General features: G+C 41.4%; 1 long non-coding RNA gene across 1 annotated transcript in view; it reads left to right on the top strand.

Moving 5' to 3' along the window:
• LOC131129238 (uncharacterized) overlaps positions 1 to 17,983 on the top strand; it is a 32,859-nt gene that overhangs the window by 8,029 nt on the left and 6,847 nt on the right. Inside the window, exon 4 of the long non-coding RNA XR_013627267.1 lies at positions 2,641 to 2,739. This is a non-coding gene — a long non-coding RNA (uncharacterized LOC131129238). The remainder of the gene's footprint in view (positions 1 to 2,640; positions 2,740 to 17,983) is intronic.

The raw sequence follows: 17,983 nt of genomic DNA, 5'->3' as shown, positions 1-17,983 counted from the left end.
TTTTTGGGGCATCGTATTGAGCAGCCAATTTGCATCCCATGTAAGCAAGTCTGGATCGCATTGATGTCAGTAGAACTCGGTGTTAGAAAAACTCTGTAAAAGCGAACTTCTTTCACCGATCATTATCTGACACTTTGACATTGTTTAACGCAAGAGTACATACAACATTGTAACAACATTTAAAGGTCAGAAAAATGCAAAAAGCACAATAGGGCCCCTACAAAGTTGATATACGGTCTATTCATTGATCAGTTTGTCAGTCATTTATTTATACCAGGAGTAACCAAAGTCTGCCACTACGGCCACTTGGATCCCACAGCCCAGGATCCGTCGATCCATTTTCTATACCGCTTATCCTCATGAGGGTCGTGGGCATGCTGGAGCCTATCCCAGCTGTCCTCCTTGGACTGGTCGCCAGCCAATCACAGGTCACATATAGACAAACAACCATTCATACTCACATTCATACCTATGGACAATTTGGAGTTGCCAATTAACTTAGCATAATTTTTTTTTTTTAAGCTAGGGCTGTACTGTAACACACCCTGTTTTCAAGCAGTAATATGCAGGAATTTGATGGTAAAGTAACACCTTCAAAGTAATTGTGAAATTACACTGACTTGCAAAAAAGAAAAAAAGCATCCCTTGTTTGGCCATAATGACACCACTTCCTGGACACAAACATGTTCACCATTACTTTTATGGAAGTTTAAGCAATGCTACGCCATAAAGTTAAGAGTTCTTTTATTAGTGCTCGACAGCATTGCACAAACAAACCTTGACGAACGCCATCGCATAGCCTCGAAACTCATGAAGCTAATCCATGATATTGATCAGTGCGTTTCCTATGGGTCCCGGTAATCCATCAAGTCTAACAGTGTGGAATAGGCCTAATTTATATCATCTGAAAGGTGTAATCAAAGATGAATGAGCCCCAGCGTGATAGAAATGTGCACTGGGTCATAATTTCCAGCTTTGTGAGTAATGATAGTTGAGGATAGCAAATACTCTGGATACAAACTTCAGTGCAATTTGTGCAGTATTTTATGAAATGAAGTGGAACTTGAATGCCCCTCAGGTGGTAGAATTCAGATTTTGGGGGGGAAATATACCTCTGGAAGTGCCTTTGGTTTTTTGACCACATAAGAGTACTAATGATGGCAACAAGGAAGAATGTGATAACTCTAGAACCGTAGCTCAGCGCTATGTGAGCAATATAATTAAATATCAGGTACATAAGGAAATAATTTTTTATCAACCATATGCTAATGTATCTAAAGCATAATTGCCAATAACCAGCATGATTTATTTTGGTTTCCTCTCCCTTTTGTGTTTGACAGGTCAATAGTGAGTAGTTTATTTTAGTTTTATTATATACTGACTTGACAGTTAAGATGGTTAAATTGCCAACATGTACAGTTAATATAATGTTTTTTAATGTCTGTCCCCGTAGCACTGTATTACAGGAAATAACCATCCCAACTCTGGTAAACTGGAGAGATAGGGCATTGTATGCATGAATCAAAATAGCTATAAAAGGTGTACCTGAGGCGCTATGAAAAGCAGTCAGCTTCTTCTAATCTCACACAAACGTGCATAAAGTCTGTGTATTTTCATCCAAGTGCAATTTTCTTCATCGAATTAGCGAACAACAGCTTTAGTCTCAACACAAAAGGGAGGCTCATGTTGCATGCTGACCCTGAAGGCTGAGAGATGGCGACGGCGGCGGTTTTGAGGGAGTGTCTGTAAATATAAGTGCAAATATATATAAACGTTTCGCCCTCTTTAAAAGCCACTTAAGAAGTGCAACCCTTTAAATAAGGCCAGGAATAATCTGTTTCCCTCGTCGCGCTCGATGCAGCGGAGGGATTTGCAGAAACATTCGCCAGTTGACACAGATCTACATAATCATTTTAAGTTTCTAGCCGCTCCTTCCAATGATTCTCCTGCTGTCACTTTAGATACCGCTAAAACTGATTTGGGCGCCCTAATCTCCCGCTATTTCTTCGACTTGAAAAATCTCTAATATTATAAGCAGATTATTTCATTTATAATTGATTGAGTGCATTTGCCGGAGTGCCACTTCAAAGTTGGCTGAATTAAAGATGCCTTTAAGACGCCTGCTGCTGGGCGCTGCCAGTCGCTGGGTGGGGTGGGAGGTTGTGTTTGGGAGTAGAGGAGAGATTGGGGGGGTCGACACTATATGTTGTAAGGATGGGAGGGAGGGGAGAGAGAAGTAGCATGCAGATTTCTTAAAGTGGGCTCAGGAAAAGTATCCCACTCTTGAGGAGGCATCAGGGGACACAAGGCGTGTTGCGTTCACTTGCCTTCCTCACTGTTGCTTGGGCACTTGATGAGATCCATTCAGGTGAAGTAATAGAGTTAAATACATCATAAAACGGATAACTGTACAGGTTATATTTTAAATACATACTTTGATACAAATATCAAAGTGCCCCCCTCCTGTATCCTTCAATTTTAGTTTAAACATCATGATTAACATGATGATGGTTTGATCTCTAAATTGTTCTACCTTTACTTCACAAAAATTCCCCCCTCCCTTCTTAAATTCTTTCTATAGTCCAAAAGTCTCCATGCAACTAATATTTGAATCTTCAACTTTTTTTTCTTTCTTTACAGATGGAGATTTCTTGCAGCCTTCTCATTGGTGTTCTGCTACCTGAAACACCTCCTATTGGTCAACTTTGAGGGTCTTTATTAAAGCAGAAAAAAGAGATGGTGAGTCTTTAAAGTAACACACACACACAGAGAAGATATTGCCTATTGGAGTGCTTAGTTCTGACTAAATGAGTCTTGACAGTGAGGAGGATGCTCGGCCCAGTATTGTACACCCCCCCCCCACACACGTATCTCTCCGCCTTAGATGCTCTGACTCCCCCCTCCCCCTGTCCAGCAGCAGCACCATAGCCCTACCACATCATAATCCTCTTAACGCTCTGCCTTATTAACCATTCATCTCAATGACATGAAAGCAACCGACGAAAAAAGTGTGTGAGAGGGGAGGATGGTTGGTGTGAGGTTTGAGGGTTGTGGGGGAGCAAAAGGGGGAGTAAAAAAAAAAAAATAAGGAAGCAAATTATTTCCCAGACCTTTTCACTACCCGGCAATACTTTCACATTTGATCATGTGACAAGTGTATCTAAGTCGGGTCATTTGAAAGAGAACGTCGCCTAAATTGAATTCCAATTAAGATTGCTGGGCAGATGATGAATAAATGGATGATCCATGTGGCTTTTGACTTTTTTCAATTTGGCAAATTGGGCATTGCTGATCCCTCTTACTCCCCCACAACCCCCTCCCGCCCTCCCACCAAACACAAGAGGAAGTCACTCATTAGGGTTCATTTGTAAATCAAGTTTTCATTTAACCCCATTCACCCAGCGTTGCCACCCTGAATGCTCACCATAGCACCACCTGGAAATAAATTCTCCCTCAAGTTTGCCCCCACACACTGAGGTCAAAATGCTTTGGTCTCTTGAAAGAGCCAGACTGTGCCTTACCCTTACAGAACACTGAATGTGATCCTATACTTTGCACAGTATCACTATACTGACTTTACTGCTACTCACTTGCCAGCTTTCTAGACAGTAACAATGGATAGTCAATCTCTACTGCTATACAAGTTGTACACAGACAACGCTAAAGTATATATAATTTTACTTTCCATGGAAGTGTCCCTGATATTGTACTAAATGGTAGCTGAAATGTGAGATACTCCACACCACAAGTAGCTATAAGGGGAGTTTTAACGTTAATATTAAAAATAGAAAAGTGGTTTAACAAGCAGTTCATCTATCTTTTCTCCTGGAGTATAGCCCCAGCATGAAATACAGCACTGCTCCACATGTGTTGTGGACCCGCTGAGATAAAATGTGCCTTTCCTTTCAGCGCCTACAAGTGAAACACCGTAACCCCTGTTAGGCCCACTAAAGACACCATGTCCACAGGCTTTGTAAGGTCTGTTTGCCTTGCACACATCTTGTTTTCTTAGGGCCTCCTCAGCACTCTAAAGTCCTTTTCAAGGAGTTTATGAAGGCCCATAAAAAGCCTTGGCCGTGTTTGCTTTGGGGAATAGTCTGCTGACAGGCTGCTAAAGAAGCATGTCCATGCACGGGTCCCAAAGTGTTTCGGGTTAAGAGCGCCACCGCTGAGGAATCCACCCCTTTCTCGGGTAATCTGTCACACCTCCTTCCAAATAAAACACCGTAAAGATTTTTGACACATTCCTGTCAGGGTTCACATTTAGTTGCTGTGCCCTTTGGCCACAAGGCAGAATACACATGAGGGAGTCATTTCAAGCTATAGAATACACTACATCAAGCTGTTACCTGATGGGGACTTTATTAAGACGTAACCTGTCTTATGTTACCTGCCTGTGAATGCAAAGCAGTGAGGTTAACACATTAAAAGGATGTCAAGTTAAGCATATTTCTTTCCATTTTTCAGGATTATATGTTGCAGTAATAGAGCAATGTGTATGCAATTACAAAGATTTATTATGATTTATTCTTGAAAAAAGGAATTTGTTGTTGAATGCAGGGCTTTGTACTTAATAGATATATAGATAGACATGCAAACTACCGTTTTCATAAATATACTACTAACTAGCTAGAGTATATGCCTGTATTTTTCTACCAATGGCGAACTTGGCTATTTCAACTTTCAACTTTTTTTTTTTTTTGGGGGGGGGGGTGCTCACCAAAATCAAAAGGGTTCTTCCTCGGCTGATGTATTTCCCCTTTGGCAGAAATCAGTCATGTAGATAATCACTGTATCATACACTATAATCCTGAACATAACAAAAGTGAATTTGATTGGGAATGTGTATCTAGCATTGACAAATTACATATGGCTGAAATGCATATAAAAAAACGTATTAGGTTTTGTCTTTAATGGTGTTGAATCATCTCAGTACTGGTTGACAAAGCACAGTCCACAGTAACTCATCATCCGCGTGAATTGAAATATTGGGCATAACATTCCCTTCAATAGTTGTCTGTGTTGTCATGTCAGTCATTCACAGGCCATCATGCTTGAGCGCAGAGGCTGAACGTCTGCAGGACGAGGTGGTGTATTTGCTGTAGCCTGTCGCAGGTTTAATTCCCTGCGCTGGCATCAGAGCGCCTCAGCTGCGCATCGCCTCGCATATTCAGATTTGGGCCGGGCTGCCATGTGGACTCAGAGATACTCCGCGGCCCCCTCCCTGGCTTCATTCGGGTGGCTTGTGAGGAGCCTCGGCATGGCGTTTAAAAAGAAGATTAAGTTTCCTGCAGAAAGCAAAGCTCCTTAAGGGGGTATCTTTGTGCCTCTCAGCCGCTTGGTCAGTTAGGGATTCGCCGGGGGGCCCTCGCCATGAACTCAGTCGAGGTGGTGGAGGGCAAGAGGGAGTGCTGACCTGACTCCCAACCCCACAATAAAACACCTTTGGGTGATTGTGGAAAGACACAAAGAGGGGGTGACTTCTTCTTTATTGTCATCATTATACAGTTGTGAAAAATGATACCCCTTGGGGTAAATGATATTTGTGGCGCCCCCTATGGGTTGCAGTTAAAATACTTTAAAAGACATGCTTGCATATATGTAATACAGATATCCTCTCAGTCTCATAATCATTAGACAAATGGTTAAAAACCTATGATCAATTAGTTGCTAAGTCCTACCCATGCACCCTCAAATATTTTTTCTCAAATTACAATTTCAAACATTTTTGTGTCAAATTTTGTAACTTTTTAAAGCATGTTGAGGTTTGTGAGAAATTTCAGAGTTAGCTTACATAAATAAATATATTGGCATGGCTTGTTGAAATGACTATTGTTCCGTTTAGTGGATGGAACATTACATTTTCTCTGCTCTGAAAGGCCATCAAGTAACTTTCCAAACATAGTTCCTCACCCAAAAAGGGCTCATATCGGCTGCAGATGGAGACACTGTGATGCAGTCAAGTTCTTTATGTTTTTTCTTAAATCATTTGACTTGATTTCTACAATGAACGTTACTAAAACCTTCTAATAGTGGTCCAAATGGAGTCAGTCACTCATTTGGATTAGACCTGGAGGCAGTTAGGCTAACCATGTGATATTAGCCATTCAACCAGCAGCAGATTTAAAAAATATATTGAAAATATTAAGTCAATGGGGTTCTACCCTTTGAAAAGGCTTTGATACAATCCTGTGGACCGTATAGAGAGAAGGGGAGAAAACCCTTACACCATCTTTTAGTTGATTAGCAATACTGATGACGGGGTTGAATGACAGAGGTGGGCAAAAATTCTAATACGGGGCTAAAAAAAAAAGAGCCTTATCTGCTCTATTCAGCAGCACCGTAGCACTTTCAGGCCCTGCCAATATCTGTAATGAACACTAATTCCACATCAATGCAGTCTAAATGAAGTGTCAGATGAAGATTGATCTGCTGACATGAAACCGTGCTCGGTGGACACCTCCAGATACCCTCTGCACACACCCTTAGACCTCTCATTGGATGCCCACCTGTCCCACTGTATGCGATTGCACATTCAAAATAATCTTAAATATAATAACATTTTTTTCCAAGCAAGCAAATGGAGGCTGACTGTCGCTAATGTTTTTGAAGGTTGTCTAATATCTGCTAGGCCGCTTTTGATGAAGGTGCGTCGCCTCGTCATCTAGTGTTGTCTGACAGGTGCACAGGCGCTGTAATGCCGCCAGCGGGAGACTTTGCAGGCAGCTTAAACACATGCAGTCCTCCTACTGTACACATTTAAACCCCCCATTTTACTCCTTTGCGTGAGTAATTCTTGTCCACAGAAATGGATTTTTACTCTCTGTCACATTTGATGCGCCACTCTTCCTCCATGGGGTGTATTAAGCTAATCGCGCCGTAATTCCTAACTTCTCAAAATGTAGTGTAAAGTGTATCAGAAGTACTGTATAGCTTGCTGTCTATAGGGAAGGTTGGACCTAGCACCATCTCATTCTATCACATCCCAAATTATTTTCAAAATATAATTTTCCCTTAAATTATGATTAATTTATTTGTGATTTTATTTAATATTTTATTAGATTGTGTAACTAATAATTCTAAGAATCAATTTTAAATTTATTTTGTAAATAAATGTCACTCAATGTGTTTACATTGTCCGTGTATTTGAAGTAAAAAAAAATTTCTCATATACCCGCGACCTATAGTGATGATAAGCGGCATAGAAAAAGATGGATAATAATAATAATAATACATTTTATTTGTATAGCGCTTTTCAAAATACTCAAAGACACTTTACAGAAGAATGGAGTTGAATAAAGCAAGTAAACAGAATAGAAGAGACACCAAAATACAACATTCATTGGTTAATACACAGTTAAAACATGAGTAAAAGCGGGGCGGGGCACAGCAGTCAGATGTATATTTATACAATATGTATCTTGTACCTAATGAAATGTCCACTGAGAAAGTATTTCACAATATTTGACTTTAAATTGAATTTCTGTCATTTAGATTTGAGTCTAATAACTTAGAGTGTGACTAATAAGGCACTTGGAGTTTCCATTTGATGTTTAAATCACATTGAGGAGAACGTTTAGCTTACCGTAATAAACTTCCTTCACATCAAATAGACTTTACGCACTTAATTGGAACACTGTGAATGAAGTGTGTATGTGTGTGTGAGGGGGAGAGAGAGGAAATTAAAAAAAAAACATGCATGTAGTGTAAAAGTGTAGACTGCATGAGAGCCAGCAGGCTGCGGGATGAGCTTCCCAGGTGAGCAGCGAGTGTGTCGGTGTCACTTTGATTAAGTCTAATACGCCAGCTTTTGGTGCATGTGGTCAAGTTAATGAAACTCGGTGATAAGGCACTTCTCCCTGCTTCCTTCCCCGCCTGGAAGCTGCGGGTGATGGGATGAGGTTCAGCAACTCTCCTCAACACCCTGTGCCCCATCCCCCAAAGGACAGTCTTGCCCCTTTTACACGGCACAGTTTCTACTCCGACTAGTAATCCAAGTGGCTTTTTCACTGGCACAAGTAAGGACTATGGGGTACTATCTTGTCCTTAGTTGCATATGGATAACGGAAACCACTACCACTCATTGGTCATCGTTATAACGTATTCTACTCCACAATGTCCGCTTTGCTGGTACGGCCCTCAGTTCTCTTAGGGATCACATTGTTGTTTTTTTTTATCATGGCACATCTATTCACTAGTATAGTGAATGTTTACAACTATATCACTATTTTGTGATGCAATAAACATATATCACTCTGAAACTTCCAGAGGATATGACTCCTTCTTTAAGACTTGGGCAACCTTTCATAGCTGAGAAAGGCTGGTCATTTTGTCATATGATTTCAATGATTTTTTTAGGTTATGAGCTTAGCATGTGCTCGCAACATGGCTGTGTTAGTCTTTTTCTTGAAATGCTTTCAACATGCCCTGCAAGGTATTTTTCATGGCATGTGTTGGCAGTGAGGTTATGATATGATGATTTTGTTTTGAAGGAAGTGATTCATACACCCATCACCATGTTCATTTTTGACACATGGCTCACTCCCTTTCCTAAACCTCCTGCCAGCTTGATGTTAACATTTTCCTCTGATTCAGATCAACATTTGCAATAAGAGGGACTGTTGTAATTATTACATTCAGTTCGAAAAACCCTGCCCTTCTCTCTTCAATATGGAATCAAAGTCATGGTTAGGCATGGGCTTATGAGTACTACAATGTCATCAGCAGTTTTGGTCCACATTTGCGCATGTGTTTGTGTTCACACTTGATCAAACTAGCGGTACTAGGAAAATATACACTAGCATGCCAAACCTGGTAATTGTGAATGCAGCCGAAGTTGACTTTTTTTTTTTTTTTTTAATAGAAGGCCGCAGCAGCAGTAGACCAAATGAGAAGTAAATCTGATAACGAGTGTGGCTGTTGTGCAAGCGCACTGGCACTGGCACTGGCACTGAAGTCTCCTCTGCTGAGAGATAATCTGGATCCTTCTTTTCTTATGTAGAAGAAGTTGTGGCTGATGTTTGCAAATCTACCAGCTCTAGCTTCCCTCTTTCATCCTCCATCTCTCTCGCTGCTGGTCCATTGGCCCTCCGCAGGCAGACATGAGGGGTGATTTTAGGTGAGCTGCAGAATGGTCCGGGCCAAAAATGGACTAAAAAAAAAACAAAAAAAAAAAAAACTGACCCACTTCTGTTTAGTACTGTGATCATGATGCAGTACCAGGAATGGCCTTTTTAAGATGCCAGCAGAAAGGCTTTCTTCTGCATGAGCTCATCCATTTGTTTGTTATCTCAATCCAGGATTTGGAGAGATACAAAGCTGATTAAACAACAAAAGCATACGGGAAGATAAAGAACACTTAGGTAATGGGTTTAGCCCGCCTGTTTAGCACGCCAAATTCATCCCCTTTTCTCTCTCACTCACTCGCTCTCTCTCTCGACTCAAACTGCATTTGTTATTCTTCTTCACTTGCTCTTGATCCAGATGGGAAAAAATAAACAAGGAGAGAGCAAAGCAAGAAAATAAGAGAGGAGGAAGAGAATTTTTGTGCAACTCCAGTTTTGGAAACTTGAAAAGCAGCAGCAGCCAAAAACGTACCACGGTCATAATGCGTACTTTTTTACCGATACAGTCTGAGACCTGTACATTTAAAGAACTGCACTTTTTTTGATCCCATCTTTCCCAATCCTTATGTGAAACATGAACGCCTATTTCTTTCCCTTTTCTGTGCATTATAACACCAGAAAACAAGTTAATATGAGCTAGCTAACAATGCACATTATTGTGACACATGTATTTTCACTACGTAGTCCTATAAAAAAACCCTCTAATGACATATTGTTTTATATACATTGATGATAACAATGCAATACTTATACTATCTTGCCGTATTTTGATCATTTAAAACATGACTGAAACTTTTTTTGCTAGGTGCATTGATTTCACATAGCCTATTGATTGGAACTAGTGCTACTTCCGTCTACAAGGTAAGGAAGAGAATAATGTTGTACTGAAACATGCAATATACACATACACAAAACAGTTAGTTGAATGTTTGTAGCAATGTTGTCGGGTGTAAGTTGACAGCTGGTATCCACTGCTTCTGTCTGTCCTATTGTTTTGTTGGTAGCATGTGGAATCTGTGGAACTGTCAAGGGGGGGGCGTGAGAGGCAAGGTTTACTTTCAAAGTTTCTGCAGACCTGCCAACATGTACAGTACATATTTATCAGACTCAACATGCAATTTGACTCCTCATGAATATGCTTGGATGCTTCACAGCTCTCCATTTTGTTGCATTTTTAGTTTGGAGCTCAGTCTGTAGTACAGATACATAAATGGATATCAGTTTCTCAATAGTATCTCAAATTGAGGGGGCGTGAAAAATTTTTGGCAGTGTCATAGCAGTGGTTTATTTGGTCTCAAAAATGTCGACAATATCTTTGAGGGTCAATTGTGTCTCAATAAATATTTAAAAACGCACCTGCATTGTTTTTTCACTCAGTTAAAACAGTTTTTCTATCCAATCGTATTTTTTCACTGCACTTTTCTTCAAATGAATGTTAAAATCTCAGCTGGTGCCGTTCTTCTGGACTCATGTTGTGAGGTGGGTATCCTGTGACACCCCTGGTATTATAATATTATTCTACCAGCTTCACTTGAGACAATGAACAACATGTAAACAGAAATGCTATAGACACATTTTTCAAACATTTCAGAATTATTTTTTACTTAAAATTGACTTCATTAAAACGAGATTTAACTTTTTTAAACTCAATTTGAACTCTCACCATATTCAATTTTGAAGGGTTTTGTTGATGAAACCATTGTGGCCATCACTCTGATAATAACACCCCAAAGAGGTCAGTGAGCAAGGAGGGGGCAATGGAGGGATGGGGGGGGGGCTGTAGAAACATATTTATGCTCTTCCCACTGCTCCCCCTCATGGAAAGAAGCCATGAGAAAGGTGCTTACTTAGAGCAGATAAAGAGCAAGATGAGAGGCAGCGGACCTGGATTAGGGGAAGGGAGACGATCACGGCCAGAAAAGGCAGGCAGTGAAGAGCGGGGGGGTGAAGTAAGTGTGTGTGTGTGTGCACGGAGGACAGCGAGGCCTGGTGCCGGTGTCTGGGCCGCTTGGATATGGGGGGAATATTAATCTGGGTTTAGTGTGAGCAGGACCCCACAAACGGCTCAAGCAAACAGAGCTTAGACGGGGCCAAGCCTCCAAGAAAGTCCTAAATCTTCACATTAGCTCCCCGCGTTTCTTCTGCTCAACCCATAAGCTCTTTTTCTAAAGGACAGCACAAACAAACCACCACCACCCCTCACTCAACACACACCTCCCATAGTACCTCTTGCCACTACCTCACTTTTTTCACAAATACACACACACTCAAAATCAAGACAGCTTTGCGATTGCAGGAAATGTATAAACCCAAGGCCTGAGTGGATCGGCAAAGATTAGAAGGGTCCCCCTCTTAAAGCGACAGGATGCCCTCCAATTGTGTTGCTCATTCTCCACTATGGCCTACTTCTGTGTCAGCGAAGAAAGAGAAACACTTTAAAAGGCCCTGAGCCGCTGTCTCGATAACCTCAACAAGCCATATAGGAGAAAAGTGGCAAAAATTTGATGGCTTTGATGAAGGGGAGGGAGGAAGGTTTATTGATTCAGCACTCCATGACACAAATGTGTAGCAGTGATGCATTTAGTTGGAAATTGGGGAAAAGGTTAGCACTATATTGCCATCCTCTCTTTTTTGGAGCAACAATATTGAGCATCACGTGCAATTCCCTACAAAAAATATGTGCTGAAGGCCAATGAATACAGTCTTAGCTGCTGTCCGAAAATGGCTCTTGGGCCACATTTTGGACACACACGATTTACACTATGTGACACACAATCTTATAATTGAATGAATAGTCAAAGTCAATACATTTATACCCTTTAACAAACCATGGCCTGCAAAAAAACATGGCCGACACCCCACAAATATGGCCGACCCTTTGGTTGTGCTATATTTTCCTGTTGTCTCAAAATTTCATAATGTATGTTTCCATAAAGTTAATTTAAAAATGTATTTTTTATGTTGTACAAGATTCTACTTTTATTAGTATTGATTTTTTACTTGCAAGCTTTTTTTAAGCTTGTTTTTGGCCACACAACTCGATGACTGCTAAAACCAACGTATTGCATCCTTTTCCCCGAGCTCCCCGAGTTCATCCGAGTGATGCGTTCACTTCATCTTTGAGTGTAGAAAAAAACAGACACACAGAAACAATTGTGCTGATAGCGGAGAAGGTGATAAGTGTGGGTGCAGGCGACCTCGATGTGCATCTCACAGTTGAATTCCCTCAGGGTAGAGTAGCTCGCAGCCCCCCCCCCCTCCTCCCTCCGCCCTCCTACACCCCCATCAGCAACACACACACAGACATACTGTGTGAACGCTGCGGGGAAATAGCCCTCATTTATTATGGCCGTGCCGCCTCGTCTCGTCCCCTCGGTTCAGCGGGTGGGCCGCCAAAGCACGTCTTCCCGCTTGTAGATGTCACACAATTACCCCTTAACTGCTCAAACAAATAGAGCGACCCGGCGAGTGACATCAAATCAAAACTGTCACAGGTGATTGAGTTGAGTCATCAAGGCAGACCGCCCGCTACCTGTCACAGGAGCTCTCTCTTTATAACACAGCCCTAATAATGTACAACCCACAGCCCTTTTTTTTCCCCCTCCCGCTCTCACAGAAGTTGGGCACAGAGTGCTTCGTGCCCTCCTTTTCAGAACCGTCTGTCTCTCTGGGGACTGGAGAGAAACGCCTGCGAATGGTTTGCAATGATGAGTGGAAATGATAGAAGCAGAGATTGAAATTTCTATCCTCCCTGAACCATGCCGACGCTCTTTGCTCCTCCAAAAGACACTTTGGAGGCCTGAGTGAGTTTGGCACTTTGTATGATTGGCCTGAACTTGAAGAGAACTTCTCAACATTTCTGTAGGGAGTGAGAGCCTCCAGTTGAACATGAACTGGCAAAAAAATTGTAAACGCCACTAGCAAATATGCAGATTTACAATCTCATGCATTTAATGCGGGTAGTAATGGTAGTAAATGCTACAAAAGTACATATTCTAATTTTTTTTGTTTTAGTCTTTACACCGAGACAATTAAATATTTTTCAAGCTACAAAAATGCTGTAGTCGTAAAACTAGTGGCGAAAACTAGCCACGTATACATGGGCCCAAATATTCCGCTTGCACTTGGTTTATTTGCCCAAACGGAAAGAATTTATCCTCATTCCGAAAGAAAAGTGCCAATCTGAATGAACATATAATCGGATTCACAGGGGTGGAATATTCCTTTCCCAAAAATGATTAAGGTATCTCGTTCCCACTCAAACGGAAAGGTGTCAGGGTGTGTTCTTCTTCTTCTGTTGTTTATTGGCGGTTGGCAAGCAGCTTTCGGTGTGCATTACCGCCATCTGTGGAGCAGACTCTAAACCCTTCTATATTTTATTCATAAGTCCAGTTTTTCTTAAAAAAAGAAAATATGTATCTATACAAAACATGTCCCAAATTTAATTATAAAATATTAGCAAGATTGAATTTGATCTATTTAAATGTATCCCAGGTGTGTTTTTTCAGTGCATGCTCAGATGTGACGTAACACGCAGCTCCATACATTCTTTAGTTTTAAAAATGGACGCCAGCATTCAGCACTGGACTGCTGTGGAAAGTTTGTTTTTGATCTAAACTAAATTTCAAGACTGGAACGGTAAAAAAACTCACAATACGAAGTTATTCCAACAAGTGGAAGAAAAACTTATCACGTGATGTTGATGTTTATGTTTTACTGCACATGCCCCATTGACTATTCTGTTTGATTATAGCGGTGCGTGTAGACAAAAGATTGGAATATTCCTTTCCATGTATACCATTGTTTTCGGAAAGATTCCATTTGGAAAGAGGAATAACTCCTCATGTAAACTTGGTTATTGTTTGTCAATCGTGTAAAAGGCCCTTTTAAGTGACTACAAGAGTGCAGACATCCGCCAAGGCAAAACAATCCTAATTTGTATCAGTGGCTATTCATTCATTTATTTTATTTCAATATTAATTGAAGAAATTGTTGATTAATACACCAAAGTGCAGACAAAAAAATCCTGGAAAGGTTTCTGCATGGATCTGCACCAAACTTGAAGAGGTTCTTCCTGCAGGAATTTGTCATTTTTCTTCACTAGTAAACTAAATGATGGATGAAAACAAGACCTCATTTTTGGAGGCAAACAGTTGCGGTTTTGTTTATTATTCATTTTGTTTATTCTGAGTTTTTGAATAATAATAATCATACTTGTAACATATTGTATATGGTTTTGTGTATATTTATTGTATTGGTAAATTTTATTTTATTTGCAGGGTAATTTTAAACATTTTAAAAACTATTAGAAAAGGCAAACGTGATAAATTATAATCCAAGGTCCCTTGGTGGAGGAAACACACAAAAAGGACACACAGTGCAACAACAAAGACATGAAAACAAAGGGTTGAGCAGGGGACATTAGGGACATTAGGGACACAATGGTGACGATGATGGTGATGATGTCGTCGGTGTCTGATGTAAATTGGAAAATGACACAAGCCAACAGACACGGCTGGTTGCTCACCACGGCAACGCGGCCGCCGCCTCCGCCACCGCCATGACACTGACAAATGGAATATTTCAGAGGACTTAATCAGAGGAAATGGGGTTTGGTCTGCAGGTGACACCGGTCCCGCTTCGGCGATCGCAAAAAGAAAACGGATTGCCTGCTTTGACACCGTCTCTCTCGCTCTAGTTCCACCTCATGTGTGTCCCTCACCTTCAGATGCTTGGAGATATCACAACAAACACATTGGGACATTATTACACCTACAGGAAGTATAACATTTAAGTGTGAGTGTCCATGTGAATGTTTGTGAAATATACAGAAATATATGTGAAATATATACGTAAGCATTTAAGTGTTGTGAATTTCAGGATATATAGGAAAGATACAAAGTTGGGCTTTGAGTTTTGGCTCCGTCTGGTGAGAGGAAGACACAGTGAGACACAATGAGAGGAATATTGTACACCTTCAAAGATACAGGACATGTTTTGTGTGTATTCCCAGAATTTTGTCATTGACAATTATGCCTTAGGTACTAAGAATGTTTTCAAAAAATTGTGAAAAACAACCTGCAATTTCATCAAAAGTTCCAGGATTTGCGGAAAGGTTATGATAGGTATACAAATATATACAGTATACAAAAGTACATTGAAACAGTATTGGATTGCTATATCACTATAACTGTCATAAAAATCATTGTAGAATCGTTTTTCTACCGTTAATTTTGAGTTAATTATTTTCAGTAACAGCCAATTAAATGTTTTTTAGTGGTAATCAGTCAAGTACATTATGTGTAATCTTGCAAACTAACAAAGAAGTCCGACAAAAAAAACTGTTTTTCCAGGCCTTTGTTCCTTCGCCTGGCACTGCTGCGCCATCACAACCAGCATGTGATGATGAGAGGTGCTGATTAGGTGCCTCAAGTCCAGTAGACTCGTATGAATCACGGCGCCGGGCTGCAGATCAATGATAATTACCACCTTGACATGAGTACGCTTATTACTGAACAGGATCAGGGACCGAGGGCCCGGGCTGCGCTGGCCTTAGGCCCCGATCGATAGTCCAGGAATAATGGCTCTCTAGGGCGCCCCGGATTGGACTTTGCAGCTGAACAAGCCATAACGGCTGCATGCCTGACAGCTTAGGGTGGAGATACGCGTCCTAACGCTCCTTCTGCTTCCTCCAACGCCACCTCGCTTATGGCTCCTGCTTGCCTCGGTGCTCCATCTTGTTCATGGACGTTATGGGCTGGCGACACATTTACGCTTCAGGCCGTAAGATGTGTTAACAAGCAGTGAGTGGTTCTGGGAAGCGTGCAATGACAACACAATCTGTTTCTCTTAAGTGGACGAACACTTTGCCCAAGTTGGTGGACTATTTGTGTTGTCAGGTATCTTGTGGGGAGCAGATGTACTACATCATCAGATGAATTACGGATTTTACACAAGTTCCAATGAGCTTTGCAAAACTGACCTATAGTTCCTCACTGCAAAAGTACATCATAATACATCGTAATAACACGGTAGAATGCACAAGTCTGCAGTTCTTTAGGTCACGTAGTGCAACTTCCTCCATGACATGTTCCACTTAGACTCAGAGATTTTATCTGAAATTTGTATCTGGCACACAGTTTTTCAAATGGAGCCATTTCATTGAAGCCATGAAATGAACCCAATTTTTTTGTAATTTTATGAAATGTTCAAAATTAGCTGCGTGTATAATTTCTGAAAAACTATTTGGTAATGCACTACAACCTGTGCCAAAACACATGAATGGGTTTACTTTTCCGCCACCTCTTGGAGTAAGTCTGGGGAATTCAAAACCAAGTTTTGTACCCTGTTTGATCTTCCTCATTTCCGTTAATGTGCCCAAGGTGCCCAAATGCCCAAAGCAATGCCTTCTTCTAGCCAGCAAATCCCTCTCCCACACTGTCCGTGCCTCCATTTTTTTTCTAGCTTATGCCTCCTTCCTGCTCTTTTTGCTGCTGCGGGATAATATAGACTTACCTTTCTTTTCTGCAATGAGAGCTTCTTCTCTTCAGTTCAACATTTTGTAGGTCTCTTGCAAATAGGAGAATTAATGAAGCTAGGGGTCATGTGGGACACAGAAGGACCAAATAAAACCATGACTGCTTCACAGATGCGGGAAGTGGTGGTGACAATGCATATTGTCGTAAACAGTACTTGACTAGGTCTAAATAAGTAATATGAGACTTTGGTCTTCATTAACTCATACAGTATGAGGAGTCATGTAAAAACAACACTGCTAAAACACAGTGTATGCTCAAGGAAAGGGGGGCCTTGTAACATGACCTGAGGATTGCCACCGAGCATTGAGATCAAACACACACAAACAAGACAGGAATAAGCACATCAATGAGTAGAAGTGATGCTGATCCGTCTATGGCAGCTCTCGTCTTCTTTTCTCTTTGATTTTTTTTCACCATTTCCCTCCTCCAGATCCCTTGTTTTTTTCCCCTCTTCTCTCCCTTTTTTATTTTTTAATCCGGTCACACCTGTAATCGGGCTGTGCGACAGGAAACTTCACAGAATCAATTAGTCGCCGCCTCATCCCGCAGCCAAGACGATTCCTCTCGACTTGAGCCGCAAACTCCTTCTATCAGGAGTCATTCTGGCTGCCTAACACCCAGACTCCTCTCTCCTGAGCCCGGATACGTTTGACTCTAAGCTTCTAAAACGTTGACAACCCAAAGCGCCTTTCTCTCGCAGCCAGCCCGAACCGCCTGCCTCACCCAGGCCTCCTTCCCCCTTTGCCTCTCCCTCCCTTCCTCTCTTTAGAACTACCGTCACAGCTAAATAAGGACGGATTTGTTGTTGCTGTTGTGCTGCCTTGTGGTGTTTCGTCTACAATTAAATAAACATTTAAAAAAAAAAAAACTAGACTGGATATGAGAGAAAGACCAGTAACCTTTGACCCCACCAGATGGCAGAGTTTTTCCGAGTGTATTTTGTATTTCATACAGAGTAGTCAATGGCTTCTTTTACACGGATCCTCATCGTGGAGAACGTGTGGAGAGGTGCATGTGATGCGGAGATCGAGCTAGCTGCTTTTGCTCAGGTCTGCCGGTGAATCTTGGCAGCGTGGTGCAAAGTGTCAGGAGGTCCACTTCCTGGGGGTGCAGGTGGGCTAGGAGCGACGACGAAAGAGGGAGAGAGACTGGCGAGGGAATTGTGGGGCTGTTCGGTTCTGAGACTGAAGAAGATGACTTTAGTGTGCAAGGATGAGGATGAAGACGGTGATTACAGCAACTTTTCTGGTGGGCTACTGTTTAACTAGTCACATGCACAGTTTGGGTCTGTTGGGAACAAAACTCAAGATCTTTCAGTTT

The sequence above is a fragment of the Doryrhamphus excisus genome, linkage group LG4 (assembly GCF_037039965.1).
Source record: "Doryrhamphus excisus strain RoL-2023G ecotype Guam linkage group LG4, RoL_Dexc_Guam_v1.1, whole genome shotgun sequence".
NCBI lineage: Eukaryota > Metazoa > Chordata > Actinopteri > Syngnathiformes > Syngnathidae > Doryrhamphus > Doryrhamphus excisus.
The sequence above is the reverse complement of the archived record's forward strand: the minus strand, read 5'-3'. Positions and strand labels throughout refer to the sequence as shown.